The sequence below is a fragment of the Bufo bufo genome, chromosome 1, assembly GCF_905171765.1.
Source record: "Bufo bufo chromosome 1, aBufBuf1.1, whole genome shotgun sequence".
Taxonomy (NCBI): domain Eukaryota; kingdom Metazoa; phylum Chordata; class Amphibia; order Anura; family Bufonidae; genus Bufo; species Bufo bufo.
Genome location: NC_053389.1, coordinates 7,307,126 through 7,317,522, shown reverse-complemented (window position 1 = coordinate 7,317,522; position 10,397 = coordinate 7,307,126).

Here is a 10,397-nt window from a genome sequence, read left to right as displayed (position 1 = left end):
CCGCTGGTCTCCCAGCGGGCAGATCCGCCCATTTTCCTCCAACACCTTTACGATGTAATAACTTGCCGCCACGGAGGAGAACCGCCCTCAAACGGGGCTCCGACCACCACCCAACAAAAACATGGCCTGCTCCACCCCATCCTGAAGACCAGAAAGGAAAATATCCAAACCGATATCTGTCAAATGCACCCCATCGGGCCTCATTAATGAGTGATTATCGCCTTCAAGCTGCCGGTGTCGGACCACCACACAACCCCAGGACCTAACAAAGTGGGAAATACGGGCATTAACTGTCCTCCTACACCTCTCGACTGCCTCCCCACCCTGCCACACAACACGAGGGACAACTTCGGACCATACCAGAACCACTTCACAAAAAAAGGAAGGGAAACGCTCCAAATCGGACCTGATGAGGGTCAACAATTCCACCAGAGGCACAGAACCTATATCGTTACCCCCTGCATGTAGAACCAGAATAACCGGGCCATTGGCCTGCAAACCAATTTCAACCACTTGGGACAGGAGCTGCGCCCATCGTAAACCACGGATTCCTCTCCAGGATACATCCACCTCCCGGAAGCCGAGGGATCTCCCACCAGGCCGGCAATCAGCTCTCTGGGCCGCCCAGAAAATATATGAATGGCCAATAATCCAAACGGCCGGACGCCCTGGACCTGCAAGAAAATAGAATTAGCACCAAGCAGACGCCACACAAAACCAAGAGCCTCCTGCAATTAAAGCAGCTATATTAACAAAACATTTTCCATTTACTGTATAAATATATATATATTTTCTATATATATATATATATATATATATATATATATATATATATATTTTTATATAACAGAAGGTCCGGCCTAATATACCTCGCAAAGCAAGCCGACTTCCACCTGCCAATCCTCATAACTTCCGATTCGGGTAAACCTGCCCTGGCCGCCTCCGTAGCTGCCCCAATCTGGAATGAATGAGTACCGAATTCCCTGGGATTTACCCCGACTAACTCCAAACAAGACTGCAAAACCCTGGTGAACTGAAATTTGGTCAATGGGGAACCATCTGCGTGCGCAAAGAAATTACAGCTCGCAGGACGAACCGAACTATAGCTACCTGGACAGGGCAAGCTGGACAGGGCAAGTAATACCCGAAACCGGGTATAGAGGAATCCAGGCACCTCTGCCAAACTGGTCTGTCTTAGACTGACTGACCCGAATCCTCAAAGAATCACTGCCTAACACCACATCCTGACAAGAAAGGCCACCCGGTTTGCTACAAGAGGGGGCAACCAACTCGCCTAACCGTAGGGCAGCAAAGAAGGCTACGCTAAAACTACATGAGAATAATGCTGTCTCAAATGGCGATGCACAAACTTCAGGAAGCCTGGTAAGAAGCCTACCTAGCAAGCTAAACGAGATCGGTCTCCGACTCTCCTGTGATACAAACTCCTTCCTCCAACCCTTCAGAGCCTGACGAATAATAAACTGTTTGCTTACATCTACCTAGCCGCGCAATTTGAAATGAAAGGCGACACCCGCCAGACGTCGTTCCGCGACCGCTGCAGAAACGCGCGTAGCTCGCAAACGCAATAACCACTCAGTTGTGACCTCCAATCGCAGGTCATCTCGGGAAACCACGTCTCTGTCATTCACCATTCCCAACCACTTAACCCACGCCTTACCATGCGCCTGCCAAGTAGCCGGGGAAACCGATGATCTAACCAGCGACATCAGCTCCGGTCCACCAGGTCCCACAGGTACGACGGGCATTTCCTGCCCTCCAAATCCGCTCCCGGAAGAAAGGACCTGAAATCCTGCCAACGAAAACGGGAAAGAGCATCAGCAATCTTATTATCAACCCCTGGAACATGACGAGCCCTAAAATAGATATTACGTTCGAGGCATCGAAGTACAAGATGACGAAGCAAAGCCAGAACCGGGAGGGAAGAGGAAGACAAGCTGTTGACAGCATAAACCACACTCAAATTGTCCGTCCAAAACAAAACATGCTTATTGGTCAACCTGTCCCCCCACAATTCTACTGACACGATAATTGGGAACAATTCCAATAACGTGAGGTTCTTGCACAAACCAGAGGATCGCCAAGTGTCAGGCCACTCACCGGCACACCATTCCACCCCCAAAATCGTACCAAAACCACATGATCCGGAAGCATCCGAAAACAGAGACAGTTCAGAATTTGGGGTAACTTCAGACATGTAACAGGTATGACCATTGAAAGATGGTAGAAAAGCCTTCCAAACTCGCAAGTCTTCCTTCAGTGAGGCAGTGATCCGAATGCGATGCCGGGGAGACTTGACACCCCTGGTAGCTAATGACAAACGTCAGGCAAAAACTCGCCCCATGGGCATCACCCTACATGCAAAACATAAGAGGCCCAACAAAGACTGTAGCTGTAGGAGGGTAACCTTTCTGACTGCCAAGAACCCATCAATTAAACCCATAAGCTTCTGAAGCTTCTCACGTGGCAACTGGAAAACCATATTAACTGTGTCAATTTCAATACCCAGAAACGACAAACACGTAACCGGGCCTTCTGTTTTCTCCACGGAAATCGGAACCCCTAACTGAGCCATCCTCCCCAAAAACAGATTCAGCAATAACAAGCAACCATCCCCGGACCCTGGAGAAACAAAAAGAAAGTCATCCAAATAATGTAAAACTGACGTAGAGCCCTACTCATAACAGACGACCCATTCCAGAAAAGAACCGAACAACTCAAAATAATGACATGAAATGGAGCAACCCATAGGGAGACACGTATCATAGTAAAACTTACCGTCTACACAGCAACCTAGTATGTGAAAACAATCAGGGTGAACAGGGAGCAGACGGAAAGCGGATTCAATATCCGACTTGGCCAGGAGGGCCCCCTTGCCCGCCTCCCTGACCAATGAGACCGCTCGGTCAAAGGATACGTAAGACACAGAGGCGTCCTCCGGACTAATGGCATCATTCACAGACGAACCCTTCGGGTGAGACAAATGATGAATCAACCTGAACTTACCCGGTTCTTTCTTAGGGACCACGCCAAGCTGGGAGACCCGTAAATTAGGGAACGGTATCTCATCAAACGGACCCTTAATCCTACCCAATGAAACCTCCTTATAGACCTTTTCCCGAGCCGACTTCAAGTTATCCGAAAAAACCGGAGAGAGGTTAAGAACAAAGGGAATAAAAAACCCAAAGGAAAAACCAAACCGGAGTTGAGCAGCAGCCTGTTTATTGGGGTACCTGTCAAACCAGGGGCCCATCTCTGCCACGCTCACCGGGGTCCTTATATCCCCCATGTTCAAATTGTTTGGAAGGCTTAACTGCGGGGCGGGTGCACTTACTAGCTGGGTGAGGGCCGCCGCAGGCGGAGCACTCATGTTTGAATCTACACAACCGGGCAAACCTGCAGTTCCTCTCGTTAAACAACCAGCATGACCCTGGGCGGCGGACGGCCACCGGTCCATGGGAAGGCGATCCCCCTGAACCAGCGGCCGCCGCTGGAAAGGGAGAGGGCCTCTGCGCCACCATTAATCTCAACCACACATCCGTCGCTTTTACCCCCCACCCAATCTCTGGATGTAACGCCAAGCGACGGCGGAACTCCTCATCGTATCGCCACCAGGCGCTGCCCCCGCGCGATTTATAGGCACTATATATTATATCCTGATAAACGAACAGCTCGGAACACCGCTCAGGATGACGCTGTCCCATAATACAACCCAAGACAGAAAAGGCCTGCAACCAATTGTTCATGGTCTTAGCCACCTGGGGTTTACGCTCAGAAGGCTTATCTGAGAAACGCCTCTCCTTGTCCACCGTGTGCTGGTCAACCGATATGAGGGACCAAACATCCACATACTGGTTAGCCCACACCTTCTCCCTCACCGCTTCATCCAGGTGGGTCCCAAGGAAGCTAACCCCGCAATAGCACGAATCCTTGTGTACCCCCGCCAGTACAGGCGCATGTTTAACACTGGGAGGAGGAGGTCCCTGAACCTGGGCAGGCTGTTGCAAACGCTCTAACAGCATCTTCAATAACTCGGCTGTGTTCGCATCCCCCGCCCCCGCCCCCAACACTCCTGTAGATTGGTACTCACCGGAAGAAGAGACTGGAACCACCGGAGGAACAGGCACCGAAACCTCAGGCTGAACAGACGTCGCAGGAGCCAGGCTACGGACTCTGGATGAATGATGACGCGACCGCCCACTGCGACGCGAACGTGCTGCTCGACCAGACTCCACCGATGCCGCCAACGACCCTTCAGAGGAGGACGGCGAGCGCCATCTGGAGGATCTGGAGCGCCTGCTCCACGCCGAGCCACCTGACCTGCGGCGGGAGTGACGCCTGTGGGAACTGCGCCGACAGCGTCTCCTGCTCTCCGGAGAGGAAGACGACGAACTGGACCGGACCCTGCGCTGGCGTGACCCGAGGGGGAGGACCGGGGGGTGGCAGAGGGTAAGAATTAAATGCAGGGGCGGAAAGAGGGTCCACCTGCACCACATCATCACTGTGAGAAGGGGGGGCAGCCACCTCTATAACTGCTGCTGGTGGCAAAGCCCTATCCACTTGTAGCTGCCCCTGGGGCACATGAGGGGCCAAGGGCTGAGAAGCTGGAGGGGTGAGGGGGAGACCCTGGGAGGAGGAGCTGCTTGCTTGCGCTCCCATGATAACACTACTGCCCCAAGCCGCAGTTACACAAGCAGCAGCAGGACGGGACATAAGTGGAGAGGGAACAGGAAGGGGCGGAGCCACCGCTGCCTCGGCAGCACAGGGGACCTGCCGGCCAGCCTGAGCTGCATCAGCGCCGATAGCAGCACCTAAGGTATGGGGAAATGAAGGGGGGGACTGTGCCCAAACCTAGCGGGGGGGGGGGGGGGGGCGGATGAGCCGAGCGGACCGCCTGCCCCCCACTGCAGTACTGGGATCAGCAGAAATTACCTCCCCAGGGGTGCACGCCAAGCCAGGGGAGGAGGAAGGCTGAGGGGAACCGAGGCTGCTCAAAAATGAGCGCAGCCATCCCTCACCCCCCTCCGCCATTCTCGCCCTCAAAGCCTCCAGCAGGGGGGCATCTGAGGCGGACATCTTCATGCGGACAGAGCGCTTGCTTATCCACAAAGCGCTTCCGCTCAAAGAGGGAGAGGAGAGGCGGGACAGTGGCTTATATGCCCTGCTGGACGCCCGCCTCCTCCCATAAAACCGGATCCCTACATTAACCCCCTAACTGCCTAAACAAACGGGGCCAGGAAGAACAATGCAGCAGAGGGAATAAGAAGGGGAGGGGGGGGGACCACCAGAACCCTGCCCACCCTCCCTAAACTGTCGGGTGGCCACCATTCTGGCAATTCTTCAGTTTTTGCAAGACGGTCTGGACAAGGGGCTGTCCCCTTCTACCCTCAAGGTGCAGGTTTCAGCAATTTCAGCCTGTCTCAACAGGCCTATTTCTCAAGAGCCCCTTATTAAGAGGTTCCTGAAGGGAGCTTCAAGATTAAAGCCTACAGTGATTAGACCTGTCCCTGTTTGGGATTTAATGGTCGTGCTCAGGGGGTTATCATCTCCCCCCTTTGAGCCCCTAGAGGAGGTGGAATTCAAGTTCCTTACCTGGAAGATCACCTTTTTGTTGACCATTACCTCTGCAAAGCGAGTTGGGGAACTCCAAGCTTTTTCCGCGTTTGAACCTTATACTAGGTTCCTTCAAGACCGGGTACTACTGTAGTGTACGGGGACTGTAATGCCCGTCACTACAGAAGGGTCACTTGTGTGCTGTCGTCCCCCTTATCTATGGGGAAGTTGGTATGGGTCGTCTTTATAAAATGTAATGTAATGTAATGCTATGTACTTCCCTGTTGCTGTGAAATTTGCATGTGCAGGCCTGCTAGGGGTGTCATTCCGGCTCTTGGTCACTAGAGGGAGCTAGGGAGCCCTAGTCTATATAAGGCCCAGTCAGGGAAGGGAAAGTCAGTCTAAGGTTGATAGTCTAGTCTAACCAGAGATTAGACAATGTCAGAGTCAAGTCCAGGCCTGAAGCCTGCAGACCAGGAGAGGGTATTGCAGTCCCTGTAACCGGGTTCCAGATCCAAGGAGAAGGTTCCCCTCCTAAATATATATATGCAGAAGCAGGAACACCACAGCTGATCAGCCTGAGGACACTGGGAGAGTTCAGAAGTTTCTAGAGTCAGTGCTGGGAGAGACAGAGGCAAGTCCAGAGAAGCAAGAGGTACTAAAGACAACAGAGGAGGTACTTGATCATTATAAAACCAAGGATATAAGCCAGAGCTAGGGCATTGGGCCTTGGAGAAGAGTTTCTATGTTCCAGGATCAGTCAGGAATAGAGTGCAAGCCGCCTGTACTACAAATCCTGTGTCTAACACTCTGAATGTCACCTTGCTATATATATTGCCTGCATCAAATGTACTGCAACCAACTGTCTGCAAAGGAACTGCGCTTCCACCTATGTCCATGCATGATGACTACTAAAGTTTGAGTACTGTTTTAACATCACGTGGTTCCTCAGTTATTCCTGCTATCAGCAAACGGCGTGCCACCGTTTAATTGGCACTGGCGTCACGAACATTACTTATCATCACCTGCCCTTGCAGAGAGTCAGCTGTCTCAGGTTAGTGTCACAATTGCACTACAACACCCAGGAACATTTCTACACCTAACTTGAGTACGCTGCACCTCTCTTTTGGCGTCACGAACAGGATACGCACGCTTTCTAGTGCAAGAAGCGTGAACTTTGTGCCTTATACAGTTGCCCTGTGACCAAAGTGACATATTGCCTGTTTTATTAAAGTGGACTTTGTGGACTGAAAAACATACCCAAAGTGTGCCTAAAACCTCCAAAAAGCGCTGTGCAGTGTTGCGCTATCAAGAGGAAAGAAAACGCCACATCGGAGTGTGGTTTTGTGGACTTTTCATCATCCTGCTTGCTGTCAGTGAATAGACAGCGCTTCTACCAAAGATGGCCGCTGAGACTACTGAAATAGCTGCTGAGTCATCTTCATCCCGAAAAAGCGGGAAAAATTGGCGCCTTTTTGAGGAAATAGCGGGAAGGAGTTCAAGGTCAGGCGCCACTGTTTATCTGGACATTTGCATGTCTGCCAGCATGGACTCCGCCTTCCCCCTACTGGAATACCTGGGGGGCGGCCTCCCAGTCCAATGGGAGGATCTGGCTGATCTTATTGGCGCCACCCTGTCGCTCTCCAGAGAAGGATCGAGCATGTTGGAGAGTGAGCACTGCGTTGCTGCAACGTCCGCGCCTGAAATATCAAAAATGGATAATGTTGGTGTTGAGCCAGAGGAGGCTCCACCGGCCTACTCTCCGGGACCGGAGAGACCCGCCTGCCTGCCACGGGAGAAAGAACCAGAGCCCTGCTATGGCTCTTGGAGAGACTTCTTTCAGCCCTCTTTCAAGTGGTCCTCATTAATGGCAGAGATCCGGGAGGCCGCTATAAAGCGGAATACCAAGACTAAAATATATTATGAGGAACTGACCAAGTCTATCCATGAACGACACACCAACACCCAACCCCGCCTGGAAAGGAGAAAGGGGTTGGTGGTGTCCTTTGACAAAACCCGTGGCTACGGGTTCATTCAAGATTATCTAACTGGCAGAGACTTGTATGTTAACAGAAGATCTGTCAAGAGAGACTACCTCCCTTCCTATCAACACAGCCTCCGCGAGGGAGAGGAAGTGGAGTTCACCCCTGCCGAGAGCCTGAGAGGCCCTTATGCAACTGCCGTGACCCGTCCCAAGCGAGAACCTGAGGACTGGGAGGCAGAAGAAGACTACTCTGGCTGCGAGCGGGAACCTGAACGCTCTCCAGAGCCGGCCCATCACGCCTTCCAAGAGCGGGGCTCCTTCATTGGGCCTAATGTCTTCTGGCAGCCAACCGTGTTGGAAAAATGGGTGAGCCCCTATCCTTCCCCCGAGCTGCCTCATCGGGAGAAGACCGTACAAGACATGGAGAATTTAAAAGGACTTCGGGTTACCTTGGAGAATATCCGGAAGGGTAGGAGACCCGATGCGCCACCGGAATCTGCCAAGGCCGCGTCCGAGCCATCGTTGACTGTACCTGCGCCGGCGGCGCCAGCAGAGGACAGCAATTCCGACACAGAGAGCATTGGTGACCAGATCGTCCGGCTGGAGGAAAAGTTGCGGGAGCTGCGCAAGATTGCCACCGCCAGGATCCGGCCGCCGCCTAAGGAGGATGAGGTAAGGGTGCCTGTCACCACCCGTAGACCACCTTCTGTCACCCCCGCTCCGTTGCGGCCCCAAAGAGGACCCGCTAGTGCTGTGAACTGCTGCACAGAGCCCACCGGACCGCTTGCGGCGGCGGTACCCAGTGCCGCACCACCCACAATCATTATGCCGGGACCGGTACGGTCCACCCGAGGGTCTACCCCTAGGCCCATGGGGCCAATACCTATTAGGGGCCCCTTTACCTTGCAGCTGCCCCCTGACACCGTTATGTGGGCACATCCTCCTGTAGAGGACTACTACAGGCCGTACTTGCCAGCAGAGCCGGGTAATTATGACATACCCCTGTGAATCAGCCTGCTAGGCCTTTGCTTTATTTCACCAAAGAATGATGTTGTTAACCCTTCCAGGACAGGAGTCCTATGTTTTCTGGTCCTTTGTTGCTGCTGCCAGTTCATCCACGGCTCAGTGGTAGGTGTCACTCACTGAAATAATAAACTCAACAAAGCCAAGTTTGTTTCCAGGATCTCCTGCCTGCTTTTGCTATTTTCCACCACGTTGTGCCTGTTCCGTTGTTGCACCTAATACCCTTAACCCCCTTTTCAGGTTGATCAGGGGTATTACAGCACTTGTTTTCTATTATACAATTTTATTGTGCAACTTGATACTAAGGAACCGTGCCCAGAGATAGACTCAAAAGAACCTGAGCCTCTGAGATTTTTGCTCTTTTAAAAGGAAATGTGCCCAGAGATGGACTCCACCGCATGAGAGCCTCTGTGATTTATAGGAAAATAACCTGGGTACGGACTCATATTTGTTCTTTGAGCCTCCAAGAACTTTTATACTGTTTTACCGTTTCTTGCTGTTCTAATATGGACTTATTCATTGTCATGGACTATCCTGGTATTAATGTCACGCTGTGCCAGGTCAGCGCCCCAGTTCCATTCACTATCCTGAGAGAAGAGAACGACGCCCCTTGTCACCACCCTTCACCTTTGCCAATTGGACCTGATATGAATGTAAATGCAGATGAACTACATGTATGTATGCCTGCATGTGTCTTTTTCTATTTCAGGTAGAAATTCCAGTTGGGCGAGCCCTGATGGAGTACGAGGTCGTACTCAGCTTAAAGCAGTGGGGTATGTAGTGTACGGGGACTGTAATGCCCGTCACTACAGAAGGGTCACTTGTGTGCTGTCGTCCCCCCCTTATCTATGGGGAAGTTGGTATAAGTCGTCTTTATAAAATGTAATGTAATGTAATGCTATGTACTTCCCTGTTGCTGTGAAATTTGCATGTACAGGCCTGCTAGGGGTGTCATTCCGGCTCTTGGTCACTAGAGGGAGCTAGGGAGCCCTAGTCTATATAAGGCCCAGTCAGGGAAGGGAAAGTCAGTCTAAGGTTGATAGTCTAGTCTAACCAGAGATTAGACAATGTCAGAGTCAAGTCCAGGCCTGAAGCCTGCAGACCAGGAGAGGGTAATGCAGTCCCTGTAACCGGGTTCCAGATCCAAGGAGAAGGTTCCCCTCCTAAATATATATATGCAGAAGCAGGAACACCACAGCTGATCAGCCTGAGGACACTGGGGGAGTTCAGAAGTTTCTAGAGTCAGTGCTGGGAGAGACAGAGGCAAGTCCAGAGAAGCAAGAGGTACTAAAGACAACAGAGGAGGTACTTGATCATTATAAAACCAAGGATATAAGCCAGAGCTAGGGCATTGGACCTTGGAGAAGAGTTTCTATGTTCCAGGATCAGTCAGGAATAGAGTGCAAGCCGCCTGTACTGCAAATCCTGTGTCTAACACTCTGAATGTCACCTTGCTATATATATTGCCTGCATCAAATGTACTGCAACCAACTGTCTGCAAAGGAACTGCGCTTCCACCTATGTCCATGCATGATGACTACTAAAGTTTGAGTACTGTTTTAACATCACGTGGTTCCTCAGTTATTCCTGCTATCAGCAAACGGCGTGCCACCGTTTAATTGGCACTGGCGTCACGAACATTTCTCATCATCCCCTGCCCTTGCAGAGAGTCAGCTGTCTCAGGTTAGTGGTCACAATTGCACTACAACACCCAGGAACATTTCTACACCTAACTTGAGTACGCTGCACTACTAAGATTTCTGCCTACCTTTATTCCAAAGGTGCCTTCTTTTGACAACATTAACCAGGTGATTTCCCT